The sequence below is a fragment of the Bos indicus x Bos taurus genome, chromosome 11 (genome assembly GCF_003369695.1).
Source record: "Bos indicus x Bos taurus breed Angus x Brahman F1 hybrid chromosome 11, Bos_hybrid_MaternalHap_v2.0, whole genome shotgun sequence".
Taxonomy (NCBI): domain Eukaryota; kingdom Metazoa; phylum Chordata; class Mammalia; order Artiodactyla; family Bovidae; genus Bos; species Bos indicus x Bos taurus.
In genome coordinates, this window is record NC_040086.1 from 43,138,731 (window position 1) to 43,160,942 (window position 22,212).

The following is a 22,212-nucleotide window of genomic DNA, read 5'->3' on the forward strand; positions in this document are numbered from 1 at the left end:
ACCATTCAGGTATGATCTAAATCAAATCCCTTAAAATTATACAGTGAGAGTGACAAATAGATTTAAGGGACTAGATCTGATAGACAGAGTACCTGATGAACTATGGATGGAGGTTCATGACATTGTACAGGAGACAGGGATCAAGACCATCCCCAAGAAAAAGAAATGCAAAAAAGAAAAATGGCTGTCTGAGGAGGCCTCACAAATAGCTGTGAAGAGAAGAGAAGTGAAAAGCAAAGGAGAAAAGGAAAGATATAAGCATCTGAATGCAGAGTTCCAAAGAATAGCAAGAAGAGATAAGAAAGCCTTCCTCAGCGATCAATACAAAGAAATAGAGGAAAACAACAGAATGGGAAAGACTAGAGATCTCTTCAAGAAAATTAGAGATACCAAGGGTACATTTCAGGCAAAGATGCACTCAATAAAGGACAGAAATGGTATGGACCTAACAGAAGCAGAAGATATTAAGAAGAGGTGGCAAGAATACACAGAAGAACTGTACAAAAAAGATCTTCAAGACCCAGATAATCATGATGGTGTGATCACTCACCTAGAGCCAGACATCCTGGAATGTGAAGTCAAGTGGGCCTTAGAAAGCATCACTATTAACATAGCTAGTGGAGGTGATGGAATTCCAGTGGAGCTATTTCAAATCCTGAAGGATGATGCCGTGAAAGTGCTGCACTCAATATGCCAGAAAATTTGGAAACCTCAGCAGTGGCCACAGGACTGGAAAAGGTCAGTTTTCATTCCAATCCCAAAGAAAGGCAATGCCAAAGAATGCTCAAACTACCACACAGTTGCACTCATCTCACATGCTACTAAAGTAATGCTCAAAATTCTCCAAGCCAGGCTTCAGCAATACATGAACTGTGAAATTCCAGATATTCAAGCTGGATTTATAAAAGGCAGAGGAACCAGAGATCAAATTGCCAACATCCCCTGGATCATGGAAAAAGCAAGAGAGTTCCAGAAAAACATCAATTTCTGCTTTATTGACTATGCCAAAGCCTTTGCCTGTGTGGATCACAATAAACTGTGGAAAATTCTGAAGGAGATGGGAATACCAGACCACCTGACCTGCCTCTTGAGAAACCTATAGGCAGGTCAAGAAGCAACAGTTAGGACTGGACATAGAACAACAGACTGGTTCCAAATAGGAAAAGGAGTACATCAAAGCTGTATATTGTCACCCTGCTTATTTAACTTATATGCAGAGTACATCATGAGAAACACTGGGCTGGAGGAAGCACAAGATGGAATCAAGATTGCTGGTAGAAATATTAATCACGTCGGATATGCAGATGACACCACCCTTATGGCAGAAAGTGAAGAGGAACTAAAAAGTCTCTTGATGAAAGTGAAAGAGGAGAGTGAAAATACTGGCTTAAAGTTCAACATTCAGAAAACTAAGATCATTGCATCTGGTCCCATCACTTCATGGCAAATAGATGGGGAAACAGTGGAAACAGTGTCAGACTTTATTTTGGGGGGCTTCAAAATCACTGCAGAAGGTGATTGCAGCCATTAAATTAAAAGATGCTTACTCCTTGGAAGAAAAGTTATGACCAACCTAGACAGCATATTACAAAGCAGAGACATTACTTTGCCAAGAAAGGTCCGTCTAGTCAAGGCTATGGTTTTTCCAGCAGTCGTGTATGGATGTGAGAGCTGGACTTTGAAGAAAGCTGAGCGCCGAAGAATTGATGCTTTTGAACTGTGGTATTGGAGAAGACTCTTGAGAGTCCCTTGGACTGCAAGGAGATCCAACCAGTCCATCCTAAAGGAGATCAGTCCTGGGTGTTCATTGGAAGGACTGATGCTGAAGCTGAAACTCCAATACTTTGGCCACCTCATGAGAAGACTTGACTCATTGGAAAAGACCCTGATGCTGGGAGGGATTGAGGGCAGGAGGAGAAGGGGACGACAGAGGATGAGATGGCTGGATGGCATCACCTACTCGATGGACATGAGTTTGAGTGAACTCCGGGAGTTGGTGATGGACAGGGAGGCCTAGTGTGCTGTGATTCATGCAGTTGCAAAGAGTTGGACATGACTGAGTGACTGAACTGAACTGATGCTTACACTTGATGAGAACATGCTCTAATTTTGATATAATTTACTTTGTTTATCCTTCCCTTTTGTTAAACTTTTCTTGAGTTTATAACTTACTTTTAATTTAAACCTTTCCATACCATTCTGGTATAGGTGTATCTTTATAAGAAGCATAATCAAATCTGATATCTTATCTTTCAATATCTGAATTTGTTTATATTTGTTGTTATCAGTGATGTAGTTAGACTTATTCCTACTATCTTACATTTTATTCACCACTTGCAGTATTTTTTTATCATAATTTGTCCCCTTTTTTGTTTCTAGTAGATTGAGAAATCTTCAAGCTTGCTGCAATTTTAGAATCTACAAATTGTATATCTATCTGTTTTTCATGCATGTTCATTCACTTCAGTAGTGTCCAACTCTGTGCGACCTTATGGGCTGTAGCCCAGCAGGCTCCTCTGTTCATGGGATTCTCCAGGTAAGAATACTGGAGTGGGTTGCCATGCCCTCCTCCAGGGGATATTCCTGACCCAGGGATGGAGCCCATGTCTTCTGCGTCTCCAGCATTGCACGCAGATTTTTTACCACTGAGCCACCGGGGAAGCCCATCTATCTGTTCAGGTTGTTTTAAATATTTAGCATATATTCTTAACTATAAATTTTTAATACATTCTAGTATCATTCCTTATTTGTATGCTGTTAAGGGCTTTAGCAGTATATGAAACAAAACTTGTAAAATATTGATTACTGCTAGAGCCAAGTGGTGGGTAAACTCTTATAAAGGATTCTGCTACTTTACTACCCATTAAGTACACACACACACAAAATCTTATTATTAAGAAGAGATTTTTTTAATATAAAACCGGGCTTCCCTGGTGGTTCAGGTGAAGTGTCTGCCTGCAATGCAGGAGATCCAGGTTCAATTCCTGGGTTGGGAAGATCCCTGGAGAAGTGAATGGCTACCCATTCCAGTCCCCTTCCTGGAGAATTCCATGGAGAGAGGAGCCTTGCAGGCTACAGTCCATGAGGTCACGAAGAGCCAGACACGACTAGGAGACTAACACTTCCACTTTTATATAAAAACATGCAAAAATTTGTTTTATGGAGGATTTTTCAGTTATAAACACATTTCCAGATATATTTTATCTGTTCCTGTGTTCACTGTTCTTTGGTTGTTTGGTTGTTTTTGAATGCCATGTTTTTCCTCTAAGTTCAGTTTTCTTCTTGGTGGAAAATGTTCTCAATAGCCTCTTCAGTGAGACTGTGTGGCAAACTTTATCTTTTTTTTGAGAGATAGTTTAACTGAGTATATAATTTTAGGTTGACAGTTATTTTTTCCTCAACGCTTTCATAGAGTTGCTCCTTTGTCTTCTGGCATCTATCATTATTGATTAGAAAATAAATGCCCATTTAATTATCATTTCTTTGTGCATTTCTTTGTTCCTCTGGCTGCTTTAAAATTTTTCTCTTTATTTGTAATACAGTGTCATCACAATGAGCCTTCTGTGTGAACTTTCTTTCTTTTTCCTTTTGGCCATGCCGTGCAGCTTGTGGGATCTTAGTTCCCAGATCAGGGATTGAACCCAGAACCCAGGCCACTTCAGTGAAAGCACCAAGTCCTAACCACTGACTGCTAAGGAATTCCCTAAATTTATTTCTATGTATACTACATGATATTTCTATATACACTGCTTGGCACTTTCATTCAAGAATATACATCTTTTTTTTCAATTCTAGAAAATTTTAATTATTATCTCATCAAATAATGCTTCTCCATAATTCCCTCCATTTTTTTCTTCTGGAACTCCTGTTAGATACGCCTGAAGCCTCCAAAATGTATCCTTCACACCTTTAACTGATTGTTCATATTTTCCTTTATTAGTATGCTGGGTGAATTCCTCACCACACTTTTTCAGTTTACTAATTCTCTAATTGATTCTGATCTAGAGTTTGTCCCAGCTATTGATTTTTCTTTCAAGAGCTATTTTTGTTTCTGCTTGTTTTGTCTCCTTAACGGATATTATTCCTTGTTTATCCTTTTGAAAGAGTGGCATTAACATTGAGAAACTGGAAACTCCATGAAGTGGCAGATGTAGAACATTTTAGGTAGAAAAAGCAACTTTGGGACCTGATCTTGCCTAACCGTGCCCCCCCCCAAAAAACCTCTGTGTGCTTCTTAACCAGCATTATTTTCAACTTGGCCCTATCATATAAGCATAGCTGATAACTCAGCTTGTTGAATATATCTAGAGGTTTTTGGTGCTATATCCATGTGCGAATTACCCAAATTTGGGGTGTAAACAATATGATGGACAGGACTCTGAGTTGCTGACTGGGTCTTGCGTCACTGAGTAAGTGTACATTCTCTGACATACAGAAGCTCAGAAGCTTTACTTCCAGTAGGTCAACTGAGCCACTTTATATCCCAGAAATAAATGTGGCCAAGCACTTACTGACAACAGACTGCACGGCTGTTGTTGGGGTAAGTAACAAACTGCAAATTTTAAGCTATTCATGTGCTTTATGGAAAACAACAAAATAATCCTGTGAATATAAACAAAACAGTTAAATGACATTACTTAGCACCATCTTAATTATACACAAAAGTGCAAACTTGGGCATTAAGAGCATGTGGCAATATTCACTTTAAGGTGTCGAATACATGATTCAAATATTTCAAACTATGCTTATACTAACATTTTTTAGAATATGATTTAATTTGCAACAACAACAAAAAAGAAACGTAATCCTGGTTAAAATGTGAATATCCCTGGTTGTAAAACTACTGCTCCCACCCCCTAAATTCTGGGTGGTATTTTGGGTGGTGGTGGAAGTAGATAGCTCTGGTATTCTTTTGCTCATGTCATACTCCCTTTGATGATGCAGTCATAAGTCTCTTCTCTCCCTCTTCCTTCCTCACTCTGGCCAAGTACCATTCTTAGAGCTGCCTGTTTTGAACTGGAGTCTAATATTGTACTTTTGACTAGAAAACTAACACATTCACATCTCTTGCAGTGAGCTTGACCACCAACACCTTGTTAGACTGTCACTTCAGTAACTCGGAGTACTGACATACAGGCAGGTAAGGCAATCTGCTTGGAACAACCACTGGCTGTGTCCTCACCATCAGCCAACCATGGAGTCACACTGAATGTCTTCTTTTATACACTCAACAGTGTTGCCTTTGTCTGGCAATCACCTTCCTCATTTCTCACAGTGCTTCTAAAGTAAGAAATATTTAGATTAAAAAGGCTGACTACATTGAGCTTTAAATGTTTAACTCTCTCCTGAAATTCCTTGACAAAGTATAAATGATGCTAAGTCTTTCACATCGCAGAAGAAAAACAATCACACTATGGAGCTTGGCTAATTCCAGTAAGGCTTCTTCTTGGATGAAGTCATTCAAATACAGAAGTCATCTTCAAGAAAAGAGCACTCTCTCCAATTTCTCCTCAGGAGGAGGTAAGTGCCTTGAACGTGATGTTCACTTCCTTCAAGAGAACAATGGCCAATATAAGTGGAAATGTTTTCAACAAAGAACATGCTGTTTTCAATTCAACATCCTGTTTCAATTCACTACCAAATGCCCATACGGAATGACGGTTTAGTGCCAAGGAAATCTATGGTCTCATAAGTCAACAGAACAAGTCGATTAATATGAAAGCAAACTCACATTTTAAAAAATAATTTTACTTATTTAAGCCGAGTGGGTCTTTGTTGCTGTGCAGGCTTTCTCTCTAGTTGCAGTGGCTTGTCTTATCACAGAGGATGGCTCCAGGGCATGCAGGCTTCAGCAACTGTGGCAGTGAAGTTGAGGCTCCCCGGCTGAGAAGCACAGGCTCAACAGTTGTGGCACTTGGACTTAGTTGCTGCGAGGTATGTGGAATTTTCCCAGATCAGGGACTGAACCCTTGACTCCTGCATTGGCAGGCAAATTCCTTACCACTGACCCACCAGGGAAGCCTCGCAAATTCACATTTTAAAATAGTTCTTCCATTGGTTTAGATGCTAAGTATAAGTAATGTTAATTTCAACAAAATTTATTTTTAAGTGCAACCTGCTAAGATAGGATGAATGTTCTCATTAACAAACTTCCCATGGCTTGTGAGGTTTCTCCTGCCAGGCTAACAACGGCTGGCATGATATGGTCCCTGCCATCACTTCCAATCACAATCCATGCCTTATGCCACTTGCCAATTTTGTTCTATCAGTAATTGTCAATCCTAAAGGTAATCAACCTTGAATATTCATTGGAAGGACTGTTGCTGAAGCTCCACTACTTTGGCCACCTGATGCAAAGAGCCGACTCATTGGAAAAGACCCTGGTGTTTGGAAAGATTGAAGGCAAAAGGAGAAGAGGACGGCAGAGGATGAGATGGTTAGATAGCATTATCGACTCAATGGACATGAATTTGAGCAAACTCGGGGAGATAATGAAGTACAGGGGAGCCTGGTGTGCTGCAGTCCATAAGGTACAAAGAGACGACATGACTAACTGAACAACAACAGTAGCTGCACCTGTCTTCTGTTAGCAACTAGAAATGCCAAGATATTCCCAATCACTGGGTTTCTGCTCTTAAATTTTTATCTGCCCAGAGTATGCTTCTGCCTATTCTTAACTATGAAATCTTCCCTGACCACCCTAATCCAAATTAAGTCATCTTTCATAGTCCTTGTCATGCACTCCGTTGACTTCCTGCACAGCACGGATTAGAGGCTGAAACTTCTTATTTACTGATTACTGGAGGTCTGTTTCCCTACACCAGAATGTAAGCCCCATGAAGGCGGAGGATCTGATTTTTCTTATGCTCAATCCCTAGACCTTATGTTTCTGCCATGAAGTCTACTAGCTATGACATCTTCTTGATTTAGAAAAAAAATAATTGTGATTCAAACAATAAGTGCATAAATGACGATCTGGACTTCATGCAGCATTGACCTAAAATGGTATTTAGGGAATTCTGAAAGCCACAGACACTAGGCTTTTTTTGGTTTGAGATTTTTGAATTCAATTTGTTAATGCTGCAGGATGGCCACTAGAGGGAGACATAGTCAAATACTATACTCAAGTTCTAAGTTTTTGGGTTTTTTTTTCCCCCCTTAGAATTTTGGAAGTCCTGTAGCCCAAGGCTCTTCTCAGCTTCCCTGAAAGATGTCCAGCCATTCCGTTTCTTTTAAAACAAACCGAAAAAGTTATGATGAGCAATTTTCTATCCTGTAGGACCGACTCCACTAGGCACCAACTCACTTAGAAAATCCTTTCTTATTGATCTGTTCGTAACTACCCCTTCTTGCCCTCCTCCAGAGTATTAAGAAACTGACACTATCTTGGGCCCTATCCTCAGCCTCATTGTCTAGGATAATCTTTGGAACTTGTAGCTGGCCAATCCCAGCATGCCTCACACATTTCTCATCCTTGGTCATGATGGAAAGTTATTGGGTTTTCTCTCCTGTGACCCCTGGCCAACTACTTCTTCCCTCATCTTTACACTATACCCTGTTCCACAATAAATGAACTCCCCAACATTGTCAACTCCCTGCTATCCCAGAAAGCACCTCCATCCTCTTGCCTTGAAATGGCACTCATGCAGTGCTGGTGGGCTTCCCAGGAGGCTCAGTGGTAAAGAATCCACCTGCCAAGCAGGAGACACAGGTTCAGTCTCTGGGTCAGGAAGATCCCCTGGAGGAGGAAATGGCAACCCACTCCCATATTCTTGCCTGGAGAATCCCATGAACAGAGGAACCTGGTGGGCTACAGTCCATAGGGTCGCAGAGAGTCAGACACAGCTAAGCAACTAAAAAACAATCACCTGCATCTGCCTGCAGTGAAGCTGCTGGTTTTCTGAGGTTCCCAGGACCACGGGCAGGGTTGGCATTCACTCTACACTGTCACATGTTCATCATCATTTGTCCAGCCAGTGTAGAAGACTGCGGGGGCTCTCATTTCCACCCAGCACCACCCATTTTGAGTGACTTCAGCAACTATGTATAACAAGTCCATCACCCTAGCCCCTTCATTCCACCCACACCAGGGACCTTCCACTGGACCTCGAATTTACCCTAGTAATTGTCTCTCCAGCTCACACAGTAACCCCTCTACCATATGCATCCTTCATTCTCATTAAGATGTCCACTGCATTTTCTCCCAACTGACCACGTGACTCAGTCTTGTCACTTCTTTTCCTATCCAGCTTACGCTCCCACTATTATTTTCCACCTAACTACCTTTTTCTACTTATATTTCTTCCCTAACCTTTCTCCCAGCCAAAATCACAACTGAATAAATCCAGCTGTTCTCCTTTTTTCTTCCTACACCAATCACTGCTGGTGAAGATATCAGTAGCAAATATACTGTATGTATGTATGATATAGTACTATTATTATCTACATATTACAAATGTGAACAATAAATAAGTAAGTTGCCCAAGATCACATAACTAGTAAGCCAGATAGTCTGCCTTAATCAGATGTCTTTAAAGTATATAAAGTAAAAATGGATAGAACTACAGGGAGAAATTGACAAATTAATCATCCAAGGTGGAAATTTCAATTTATCTCTCCAAATTATTGATGTTAGACATTCCAAAACTTAGTAAAGATACACATGTTGAGAACACTTAGCAAGTTTGATTTAGTGGGCGTATGTGAAACCCTGACCCCCACAACTAGACAGTATATATGGCACATTTACAAAAATTGCCAGTGAACTACGCCAGTGATTCTCCACATTGTTGGTCTCAGGAACCCTTTATACTATTAAAAATTACTGAAGACTCCAAAATCCTTTGTTTGTGGAGGTTATATTTACTGATATTTACTATATTAGAAACAAAAACTGAAAGATGATTTTGCGCTTATGAACAATAAATACAAATATGTATTTAAATTAACAATACCATTGTATGTTAACATAAGTAACATTTTTATGAAAGATAGCTTTTTTTAATTAGTGAGAAAATGACATTGTTTCACATTTTGGCAAGTTTCGTTAATGCTTGGCTTAACAGAAAACAGCTGGAGCTCTGTGACAATCTAGAAGGATGGGATGGGGTGAGAGGTGGGAGGGAGGGTCAAGAGAGAGGGGACATATGCATACCCATGGCCAATTCATGTTGATATATGGCAGAAACCAACACAATATTATAAAGCAATTATCCAATTAAAAATAATTTTAAAAAAAAGAAAACAGCTGGATTCTCCAGCAGCTTCTGCTTTCCATCTGTTGTGATAGGTTGTTTTGTGATAGTGGTCTAGTCACTGAGTCGTGTCTAAGTCTTGTGACCCTATGGGTTGTAGCCCACCAGGCTCCTCTGCCCATGGGATTTCCCAGGCAAGAATACTGGAGTGGGTTGCCATTTCCTTCTCCAGGGCATCTTCCTGACCCAGGGATTGAACCCAGGTTTCCTACATTACTGATTGAGCTAGGTTGTTTTGGTGGAAGTCTATGAAGAAATCCAACGTGACCCATGAGAATGAGAAAAGCAGCCAGCCACCGAGGCCCAGCAGGACTTGGTGTCACCAGGAGCAGGCCTGGCACTCACAGCTGGCCTTGGTGGTCAAGGTCACAGAACATTCCCATCAGAGCCAGTCCATGACCATAATGGACCAAGACACAAACAAGACCATGAACTTGTCTAAGCCACACAAGTGCCCAAACATCTCCCTGTTCTGGCTGAGTAACCTCTGCTTCTTTACAGCTACAGCATTGCTCCTGTCGGCCTTTCTGTGTTAGTTTTCTGTGGCTGTGGAAGAAATTACAACAGAAATGTATTCTCTCCCAGTTCTGCAGTCAAAAGGGAGAAGGCCGGGTGTTGGCAGGGTGCACTCCATCTGAAAGCTCGAGGGGAAGATCTTTCCTCATCTCTTCCGGTTTCTGGAGGCTCCGGGAGTTCCCTGGCCTGTGATCACATCACTCCAGTGTCTGCTTCTGTCCTCCTATGGCCTTCTCCTTTGTGTCCTCCTCAAAAGTCCCTCTGCCTTTCTCTATAAGGAAACTTGTCATGGAGTTAGGACCTACCCAGAAGACAAACCAGGAAGATCTCATCTGGAGATCTTAATTGTAACTGTCTGCAAGGCGGGGTTCCCCCCCACCCCCCACCAAATGAGCTAACATAGATTCTGGGGTAAGGTTGTGGACATATTTTTTGAGGGGTCAACCCACTATACCTTCTATACATAAGATTTATTAAGAAGCCAAATCAGAATTACCCCACATCCTGATAGTATCCAATCTAGAATAAAGCTGTTTTCTTAAACCCTCCTCCCAAATCACTGAACCAAACCCAGATCCTATGTCTTTTCTCAAATCATCTTACCAAGGCTGCAGACAACTCCTGCTGGTGTATATTCTCCTTCCCTGCAATGAGTAATAAACCCACCTGGTTCAATTACTGCTCTGTTCTTGGTGGTGTTTATCCAGAAGCACTGACACATAGATATGTAGCTAGAAAAGGGAGGGGTATTTTAACAGCCTTTTCAGATCATTGTGAATGTTCTTCTCTGATACTAAACTACACTCAAATTCAGCAAGTGATCATTTCTTAAAGGTTCCTGGACAATGGACTCTGAAACCACATCAATGAACTTTACACACCCTGCGACATGAAAATCCAGCAGACTGCTGTGCACCTCGAGTCCGTCTTTCACTCCCGCATAACTTTGGACATCATACATTGATCATTTGGAAAATAATTGTTCATGAAGTATATATATATCTGTCCAAACTTGACACATTTCATTATATAACATGTATTTTTAAAAATTATATTTGTTGATATCACCACCAATCTCATAAGAAAAGTCCTTATGTGTTAGGAAGCTGTCAAAATTCCCTAAATTTGAATTTTCCCTCAAGGCTCAAATGTTATCACTGACCATAATCATTTCACAATTTTTCAAAGTGGCAGGTTTACTACAACCATTTTCAAGAAAATAGCTGCCAGATACTCAAGTCTGAATAACCAAGGTTTGCTTGTCAGTTGTTCTCTTCAGTTTGAAAAAAAAAAAGAAATATTTCATTAAAAAAAAAAGCTGATTCTGCTTTCAACTTATCCACACAAGTGCTTTTCCATGGGAAAATCATCACACTTTGAAATGCAACAAAAATGCTTAATGTGTACTTTCCATTTTGTTAAACAGTAATAAATAGATGTGCTCTCAAGGTAAATAAGAATTATTAAAAATATAACATGGGGAACACATGAATACCTGTGGTGGATTCATTTTGATATTTGGCAAAACTAATACAATCATGTAAAGTTTAAAAATAAAATTTAAAAAATAAATTAATTAATTAAAAATAAATAAATAAATAACAATTAAAATATATATATATATAACTTCTTTTTTTTTTTTAATATAACTTCTTTACTGCTTCATCAAAGACATTCTTAAGTGAAACTGAATTTTTTTTTCCTGAAACTTTATGGTGGTGAAGAATACAACGATACACAGTTTGGGGCCACCACCAGGATTCATGCCAGGGCACCAGCGGTTTTGCCCATCACATGCAAACAGCAACACAGTAAGAAAAGCAAGTAATGTCCCAGTATTGTTATGAAAATAGTTTTGACTTCATAGCTCTTCTAAAAGGGTCTTGGGAATCCCCAGGGATCTGAAGACCACACTTGAGAATCGCTGAACTAGGGTGTAAAGCAAGTCTCAACAAATTGAAATGAATAGATATCAATTATACAAAACAAAATCTCTGCCCACAATGTGATTTAATAAGACACACAATTACACACACACACACACACACACAGAAAATGTCCCCTTCTATCTGGAAATTTTGGAACATTCTTTAAACAATCTGTTGGTCAAAGGAGAAGTCATAACAGAAATTTTTAGAAAATATGCTTAGAACTGAATAGTGACAAAAATTTAACATGACAAAACCTGTGAGATATAGCAAAAGTGATATTTAAGGAAAATTTGAGCCTTAAATGCTTATATTAGAAAAGAAGAGAAGTAATCACCTAAATAGTTGTTAAGTTTAAAGTATTAACAGCAACAGAATGGGCCCAAAAACAAAGAAAGATGATGATGATAAAAGAAAAAATTACAGACATAAAAGGAAGAAAGAAATGATAGGAGGATCAACAAACCCCAAATTTGATTCTTTGAAAAGATACACACTTCCAGAAAGGGCACCCTCATGCACTATTTGTAAGTTGATGCAGCAACTGTGGGAAACAGTGTGGAGATTTCTCAAAAAATTAAAAATAGAACTACCATCTTATTCAGCAATTTCACTTTTTGGGTATTTCCTAAAGAAAACAAAAATCACCAGCTAGAAGAGATATATCTACTTCAATGTTCATTGCAGCATTATTCACAATAGCCAAGATACAGAAACAAGCTAAATGTCCACTGACAGAGGAAGAAAATGTGGCATATACACACACGGGAAGATAATTCTCCTGGAGGACACTGCTTTACGTGACATGAGCCAGTTGCAGAAGGACAAATACTACAAGATCCTACTTCTGTGAAATATCTAAAATAGACTGAGAGACGTAGATAGTAGAATGGTGGTTGCCAGAGTCTAGGGTGGAACAGGGTGGGGTGGGGGGGGGGAATGGGGAATTGTTGTTCCACAGGTATAAATTTTCAGTTATGCAAGATGAATCAGTTCTTGACAGTTACTATGCTGTGACCTAGAGTTCACCATTAAAACGGTCAGAGTCATGGAGGTCTTTTTGGTTATTAATGACTATTGGTACATTCTATGCTGCTGCTGCTGCTGCGTCACTTCAGTTGTGTCTAACTCTGTGTGACCCCATAGACGGCAGCCCACCAGGCTCCCCCGTCCCTGGGACTCTCCAGGCAAGAACGCTGGAGTGGGTTGCCATTGCCTTCTCCAATGCATGAAAGTGAAAAGTGAAAGTGAAGTCACTCAGTCGTGTCCAACTCTTTGAGACCCCATAGACTGCAGTGTACCAGGCTCCTCCGTCCATGGGATTTTCCAGGCAAGAGTACTGGACTGGGGTGCCATTGTCTTCTCCATGCAACATATCTAAATTGAATTATGGTACCAAATAGAGTACTATACTCCAGTATTCTTGGGCTTCTCTGGTGGCTCAGATGGTAAAGAATTCACCTGCAATGGGGGAGACCTGGGTTTGATCTCTGGGTCAGAAAGATCCCTTGGAGGAGGGCATGGCAACCCATTCCAGTATTCCAGCCCAACCAGAGGAGCCTGGTGGGCTACAGTCCACAGGGTCGCAAAAAAATCTGACAAGACTGAGTGACTAAGCACAGCACACAGCACAGGAAGAGAGAGGAACTGCCTCAACTTTTTAAGAGAATCTCCAAAAAATCATAGCTAACATGATTATTCATGGTAAAGGAACAAATTCCTTCCTCCTAAGATCAGGAACAAGGCAAGGTGTCCCTTCCCACCCCTTTTACTCAGTGTAGTGCTAGATGTTTGCTAATAATGGTTTGTCTTATGCTGATGTATCTTGGAAGCAATTAAACACCCATTGTGGAGATCAAACACTCATTTAAGTTGTCCAGCACAGAGGAGCTGCAGGTGGTGGGGTAAGGTATCCAAGGAGAAAGATTCTTCTACGAAGCCCGTCTCTCCCTACCATCTGTTTATTCCAAAGGAATGTGTCTGGAATGCAAAGTGTACAGGTAATACTTGGAAACCCACAGGTCCCAAGAGGCCCAGGCAGGTGTCCAAACAAGTGAAGAGAAGCTGCTCTGACTTTCTGCCCCAGGAGGCTATCGCAGCCATGACTATGGCCACATAAATATCCAGCCCCTCTTAAAAGTAAACTTCATTATTTTCCAGATTTACTGTTTTTTTAATGATATGATTTGTAATGTATTTCAGAGGTGAAATATTCTAGACACCTCAAATCCTTTTTTAAACCAAATTAGATCCAAATAAGTCAAGGCTATGGTTTTTCCAGTGGTCATGTATGGATATGAGAGTTGGACTGTGAAGAAAGCTGAGCACTGAAGAATTGATGCTTTTGAACTGTGGTGTTGGAGAAGACTCTTGAGAGTCCCTTGGACTGCAAGGAGATCCAACCAGTCCATCCTAAAGGAGATCAGTCCTGGGTGTTCATTGGAAGGACTGATGCTAAAGCTGAAACTCCAATACTTTGGCCACCTCATGCGAAGAGTTGACTCATTGGAAAAGACTTTGATGCTGGGAGGGATTGGGGGCAGGAGGAGAAGGGGACAACAGAGGATGAGATGGCTGGATAGCATCACCAACTCGATGGACGTGAGTCTGAGTGAACTCCAGGAGCTGGTGATGGATAGGGAGGCCTAGCGTGCTGTGGTTCATGGGGTCGCAAAGAAGTCAGACATGACTGAGCAACTGAACTGAACTGAAGGTTCAAACATGAATATATAATCCCCTTGGTTCTTCCCAGATAGACAGTCCTACCCAAAATGCACAGCTGAAGAGATGAAGCAGGTCACCTGGCCCTTCCTTAATATCTCTGTGCCTCAGTTTCCTCACCTGTAATGTCATGATCATAATAATTCTTATCTTGTAGGGACATGACAGGGATGAAAGGAACTAATTCCAGGGAAGCACTGAGAGCAGTTCTTGCACCTGATAGGCTTCCTAAAGGGAAGTGCCCCCAGCCTTCTGCCCATATTTATTGAGGGATCGGTCTTTTGGAAGAGCACAGGGGAGACTGCTTTCTGTGAATCTCATTCTGCATCCAGAAGTGATTAGTCAACACTGTAGTTGCTCATCACCATGAACGGAAGGCTGATGAAAAGAGATAGCATTAGGAAAGGGAGCCTGAGATCACCCACTGGCTTGCCTGCAGCTGCATCCATTGATGTCTTATTTGGTCTGATTTTCTTTACCTGCCTGGCCCCCTGAGGCATTTGCGTCTGTGATGTCTGATGTTTCGCTAATCTTCTACATTAGAGAATTCCCCCACCGCTTCAGCCAAACAGCCATGGTTGAATGGCTGAGAGAGAGCAGTCCTCTCAGAAGTAAGGGAATAAAGGAAAGATTTTAGCATCTGCCTCCACTTTACAATAAGTCACTTATTTAAAGTTTCATGTGTGAAAACTTAAGACTAAGTGGAGGAGGGGTTGAGGGTGGATTTTAAGGATTTTCAAGGGTACTTTGGTTACCTGTGTGCGGATGCCTTCTGTTTGCCCTCCTGATCCTTACTCTGCCTTCCCCATCACGCTCTGTGCCCAGGACCACATCCCCAGTCTACTCTGCCCTCTGGTTTCTGGTTGAATTCAGCCAAAGTTTGGGGCAGGGGGCAGGGGAGAGAGGGAGGGGCAGGATAGTAAGGCTGAGTGTTTTATTTCCCAGCAGGGTCACTTCAGAGGTCCCTGCTCCTGTCAGGTGACCATGTCCATTCAGCTGTGTCTCCAGATTCCTGTAACTACTCCCTCCCATGGCCTCTGCAGGTCTAGGATGGAAACAGAGCCTGCTGTTACACGCACTGGGCACCTACACACAGCCGACACCTTGGTTAAGTAGTCTCTGAAGTAATAAGAAGTACATAGTGGTCTCTGCCCCCTGGTTCCCGACACAGAGCTCCTAAAATCCTTGTAAATAGGAGTCCTAGGAAAATCTCATGCTGTAATATTCAGGCCTGATCCAGAGCTCCTAAGACCTTTGTAATTTTCTGGATGATAGGAATGTCTTTTGTTGTAGTGAGGCAACTCTGGGTGAGCTCTTGGAAGGAGGCTTGTCACCAAAAAGCCCAAGTTATGATTAGAAGCTTGGAAATTTCAGTTGCCACCCCTCCCCCAAGTCTCTGGAGAGGGAAGAAGGGTTGGAAGTGGAGCTAATAATAGAGAATTGATGCTTTGGAACTGTGGTGTTGGAGAAGACTCTTGAGAGTCCCTTGGACTACAAAGAGATCAAACCAGTCAATCCTAAAGGAAATCAACCCTAAATATTCATTGGAAGGACTGATGCTGAAGCTCCAATACTTTGGCAACCTGATGTGAAGAACTGACTCATTGGAAAAGACACTCATGCTGGGAAACATCAAAGGCAGGAGGAGAAGGGGGCAACAGAGGATGAGATGGTTGGATAGCATCACCGACTCAAAGGACATGAGTTTGAGCAAACTCCAGGAGCTGGTGAAGGACAGGGAAGCCTGGCATGCTGCAGTCCATGGGGTCGCAAAGAGTCAGACATGACTGAGTGACTAAACAACATAGCCAGAAGATGAAGCCTCCATAAAAATCCCCAGTGTACAGGATTCAGAGAGCTTCTGGGTTATGAACACATCCATGTGCCAGGAAGGTGGCAGACCCCAATCCACAAGGACCAAAACTCTGACACTCAGTTTCCTTCCAGACCTGCCCTATGAACCTCTTCACATTTATACACATTAAAATATCCCTTGCAATAAATCAGCAACAGTACATAAACTTTTTCTTGGGTCCTGAGAGCCACTCACAAATTATTGAACCTGAGGAGACGGTGGTGGGAAACTCCAGTCTGTAGCCAAGTCAGACAGAAGCTGTGGGTAGCCTGGGGACCTACTACTTGGGGGTGGCCTCTGCATTGAAGCACACTCTTGTGGGATTGAGCCCTTCACTTAGGAATTCTGCAGTAACTCCAATTAGTGTAAGGATTGAATTGATACCAGGACACCTAGCTGGTGTCAGAGAAACAGTCATTGTGGGAAGAACCTACAATCTGTGTAGGGGAGAGTAAGGGAAAAGATGGTTAGTTTTCCTAGACATCCTCTCATGAAACTCTTCGCAGGTATCTTCCTTTGACAGAGCCATCTATTTCCTAGCACTATATCTGAATATATCTGAGTATATGGCACAAATAGATCTATCTTCACCTTTTCATCTTTGAACCTAACCCCTGGGTGAAGTGTCATTAGACCAAGGGCCCAGGGTCAACAAGGATGGTAGATTCCAACCTCAGTATGAAAATTCTCAAGAATACAGAAAGTACAACTTTTTATACTTGTCTATAACCCAACTTAATTTCTATTTTAGCCCCAATCTTCCAGGGTTGCAGAAACACATCAGTCTCAGGGTCCCCCCTGACAATTAAACTACAATTAATAAGTTTAAGAATAGAACTACCCACTAGAGATTTGGGAGCCAAGAGGAGGAATACCTAACACGACATCAAAAGAGAGACAAAGGAGTGCCAGGGAACTTCCTGGAGAGTGTGGTGTCTGAGCAGACAAAAGTACGAATGGAGTTAACCAAGCAAACAGAGAAAACTTCATGATAAGCACAGGGTACAGCCCAAGCAAAGGCACGGAGGCAAGAAACAGCAGGATGCCTAGGAGACTACAAGCAAGTCAATGCTTTTGGAGTGCACAGGGAGAGATGACTGATAAACCAGTGACCAGATTTTTTTTTTTTAACTGAGATATAACTTATTTACTATGTTATGTTAATTTCTGCTATACAGCAAAGTGATTCAGTTTTATATATATATATACATACATACATATCCTATTAAAATATTCTTTTCCATTATGGTTTATCACCAGATATTGAATATAGTTCTTTGTGCTATACAGTACAGCCTTGCTCTTTAATCTATCCTATATAAACAGCTTATATCGGCTAACCCCAAATTCCCAATTCATCTCTCCCCCAATTCCCTCCCCCTTGACAACATCTGTTCTCTATGAAGCAGTGACCAGATCTTGAAGGGTTCTGTTACATCAGGTTAAAGAGCTTAGATTTTCTCTCTTAGATCAGTGATCCCCAAGGGGGAAGGGTGTGTGTACACAGGAAGCTTTACTGGAATATAGGTAGAAAGTACTAGAGCTCACACTTTAATTTTGGGGTGTGTGTATGTTTTATAATGTATATATTAGTGCCATGGGAAATGTATAATACACAAATAAATACTAGACATACACTGAAGTTTGGGTTCAACCTCAGATTCAACTATAATCTGAACTGACTTTGGTTTTGACTAAGTGCCCTTTGAATGTCATTTCTTTCATGCTGAAGCCTGTGTGTAATCAGCGATCCTGTGGAAGTATACAGTTCAGTTCAGTCGCTCAGTCATGTCCAACTCTTTGCAACCCCATGGACTGCAGCATGCCAGGCTTCCCTGTCCATTACCAACTCCTGGATCTTGCTCAAATTCATGTCCATCGAGTCAGTGATGCCTTCCAACCATCTTGTTCTCTGTCATCCCCTTCTCCTCCTGTCTTCAATCTTTCTTTGGAAAGATTGCTGTGGAAGGATACACAGCCTATCTAATCAGTGTAACAGCAACAACTGAACAAAACATTTGTTTGGTTTCACTGTATTAGAATATTTGTTTTCCAAAGTGACTGAGCTTTCTAGATGTAACTTTGAGTCAATTTTCCTTATGTAATTATAAGTAGAAATTCTATCAGTTGGATAAAATATATATGAATGTATATTTATTGCTGCCAGAGTAAAATGCTGCAATTATTAGTGATGACTGTGAAGCTAAAATCTTTACATGTGAAATCAATTCAATTCAGTGCAGTTCAGTCGCTCAGTCATGTCCGACTCTTTGCAACCCCATGAACCGAAGCACGCCAGGCCTCCCTGTCCATCACCAATTCCCAGAGTCCACCCAAACCCATGTCCATTGAGTCGGTGATGCCATCCAACCATCTCATCCTCTGTTGTCCCCTTCTCCTCCTGCCCTCAATCTTTCCCAGCATCACGGTCTTTTCCAATGAGTCAGCTCTTCACATCAGGTGGCCAAAGTATTGAAGTTTCAGCTTCAACATCAATCCTTCCAATGAACATCCAGGACTGATCTCCTTTAGGGTGGACTGGTTGGATCTCCTTGCAGTCCAAGGGACTCTCAAGAGTCTTCTCCAATACCATAGTTCAAAAGCATCAATTCTTCTGCGCTCACTTCTCTTTATAGTCCAACTCTCACATCCATACATGACCACTGGAAAAACCATAGCCTTGACTAGATGGACCTTTGTTGACAAAGTAATGTCTCTGCTTTGTAATATTCTGTCTAGGTTAGTTATAACTTTCCTTCCAAGGAGTAAGTGTCTCTTAATTTCATGGCTGCAATAACCATCTGCAGTGATTTGGAGCCCAGAAAAATAAAGTCAGCCACTGTTTCCACTTTTTCCCCATCTATTTGCCATGAAGTGATGGGACCAGATGCCATGATCTTAGTTTTCTGAATGTTGAGCTTTAAGCCAACTTTTTCACTCTTCTCTTTCACTTTCATCAAGAGGCTCTTTAGTTCTTCTTCACTTTCTGCCATAAGGGTGGTGTCATCTGCATATCTGATGTTATTGATATTTCTCCTGGCAATCTTGATTCCAGCTTATGCTTCCTCCAGCCCAGTGTTTCTCATGATGTACTCTGCATATAAGTTAAATAAGCAGGGTGACAATATACAGCCTTGACATACGCCTTTTCCTATTTGGAACCAGTCTGTTGTTCCATGTCCAGTTCTAACTGTTGCTTCCTGACCTGCATACAGATTTCTCAAGAGGCAGGTCAGGTGGTCTGGCATTCCCAACACTTTCAGAATTTTCCACAGTTTATTGTGATCCACACAGTCAAAGGCTTTGGCATAGTCAATAAAGCAGAAATAAATGTTTTTCTGGAACTCTCTTGCTTTTTCCATGATCCAGGGGATGTTGGCAATTTGATCTCTGGTTCCTCTGCCTTTTCCAAACCAGCTTGAACATCTGGAAGTTCACGGTTCATGTATTGCTGAAGCCTGGCTTGGAGAATTTTGAGCATTACTTTACTAGTGTGTGAGATGAGTGCAATTGTGCGGTAGTTTGAGCATTCTTTGGCATTGCCTTTCTTTGGGATTGGAATGAAACCTGACCTTTTCCAGTCCTGTGTCCACTGCTGAGTTTTCCAAATTTTCTGGCATATTGAGTGCAGCACTTTCACAGCATCATCTTTCAGGATTTGAAATAATTCAACTGGAATTCCATCACCTCCACTAGCTTTGTTCATAGTTGCAAGGAGCTGCCCGTGAGAATGGGGTCCTTTGTCTGAAGGACACAGCCCTGGGAGCTGCCTCAGTCCTTGAGGGTTTGCTTGCAAACATAGCTCTCTGTCCCGCCACCCCAGAGATTAGGCGAATATTTACTGCAGACACCTGGAGTTCTGTGCAAACTTCTCACACACAGGGAGATGTTATCTGGTGTAAGAAATAATAACAGGGTGCCATTCCCATGCTCTCAAGATTTCTTGTGACTTTTTGTAAGATGTATAGGTCAACAAAGAAAATGTTAACTGTCTTGTCTTTCTCACGCTCTCCTGTATAAATATAAGATGCTGAATAAAGCTGGTGTCAGACCGCTCCCCTTTGTGGAGATGTGTCTGAACCTCTCGACCCCATCTTTGTTGTAGTCTCTTGCTGTAGTTTTCTTTCTCAGCCCCGCCGTGCATGTTCTCGGGACCTGATCAACTTTGCCGGCCGGCACTGGCAGGTGGCGCCCGAACAGGGACTTGGGAATCGGAGCGTGACGATGGCCGCTGCCTGCCAAGATTGAGGTAAGTAATGAGGAATTCCTAATTATTTGAAGTAAAGGGCAGGGAGTGTTATTGTCGAGAGTAATAAATCATGGGACAAGGCAATAGCCGCCAGTTATTTGTACATATGTTGAAAACTATGTTAAAAGGTAGGGGAATTCATGTAAATAAGTTACAGCTGGAGAAGTTTTTACTTTTTATAGAAGAAGTTTGTCCCTGGTTTCCAGAGGAAGGAACAGTTAGTCTGGAAACTTGGAAAAAGTTAGGAAAACAATTGCAGACATATTATTCCTTACATGGTCCCAATCGTGTCCCTGTGGATACTTTTTCTTTGTGGACTCTCATAAGAGACTGTCTGGATCCTGAACATGAGGGGCATAAAATTCAAATGGCTCTCCAAGATTCCACAGAACCCAAAGTTACAGAGCCTTCCGCCCCTCCACCTGAGCCACTTTATGCCATGCCTGAGGGAACAGCTTGTAAGGCTGGAGGGAATGATGATGTGTTAAGCTCTGATGAACAGGAAGAGTTAAATGAACAAGCAGCTCAGTACCATAGAGAGGATATGCCTTGGGAGATGATGGTTAACATGCAATCCCCCTCGGGAAAAGGGGAATTAAAGCATTCAGGGCTTTCTGAAGAACAGCTGGAGAATTTAATTCAGAAAATTGTTATAGCAGTAAAAAAGGATGCACAGGGAGACTCCCACTCCAGTTAGTCTGTGCCTCCAGCATATCCTCCCTCAGTTCTTGCTGGGCTCAATCCACCTCCGCCTTTCGTAGAGCCGCGATAGCTTATATCTATCCCTGCTTCTTTGCCCGGTGAAAACATAAAAATTAGAAGTGAGATACTATTATCTCCTCTTCAACAAGCGATTAAGTGAGCTAATGAAGAAGGAGAACATATTCCCGGGTTTTCAGGAATCTATCCAGTGTTTGAAAATGCTCAACAGCAGAGGTATTATGAACCGCTACCCTTCAAACAACTAAAAGAGTTAAAAGTGGCTTGTGCACAATACGGCCTGACTGCACCGTTTACTCAGGCTATTATAGAGGCTTTAGGAAATCAAAATCTGCCACCTAATGATTGGAAACATGTTGCTTGGGCTTGTTTATCTGGAGGAGATTATTTACTATGGAAATCTGAGTTTGCTGAGCAGTGTGGGATCACAGCCGATATCAATCGGCAACAGGGACTGAACACCACTTATGAAATGATGGTGGGAGAGGGAGATTATTGAGACACTAATAATCAACTTAATTATTTGCCTGGAGCCTACCCTCAGATTAGTGCTTCGGCTCTATGAGCATGGAAACAGCTTCCAAATTCTGATAAAAAGACTGAAGATTTATCTAAAATTCGCCAGGGGCCAGATGAACCATATCAGGATTTTGTTGCCTGCCTGCTTGAGGCAATTGGGAAAATGATAGGGGATGAGCAGGCGGGAATGGTGTTGGCTAAACAGCTTGCTTATGTTTCAGTTTAGCGACAATTGGGTTATTGCCTTAGCTGGTTTTAGTAGACGGCTTGATAATCATTATCCCTCAGGTAAAATTTTACAATTTTCTCACTATCACCAATTTCTCTTCCCCAAAATCATTGTTTCTCAGCCCCTTGCTGACGCCCTAACTGTATTTACTGATGGCTCTTCTAATGGAATAGCTAGTTTGATTATACAGGATAATCCTGCCACCTGGCACACTAATTATA

General features: G+C 41.5%; 1 pseudogene; it reads left to right on the top strand.

The window, feature by feature from the left end:
* The first annotated feature begins 20,570 nt into the window (after positions 1-20,570).
* On the top strand, positions 20,571-21,973 carry LOC113900822 (annotated as a pseudogene).
* Positions 21,974-22,212: the final 239 nt, after the last annotated feature.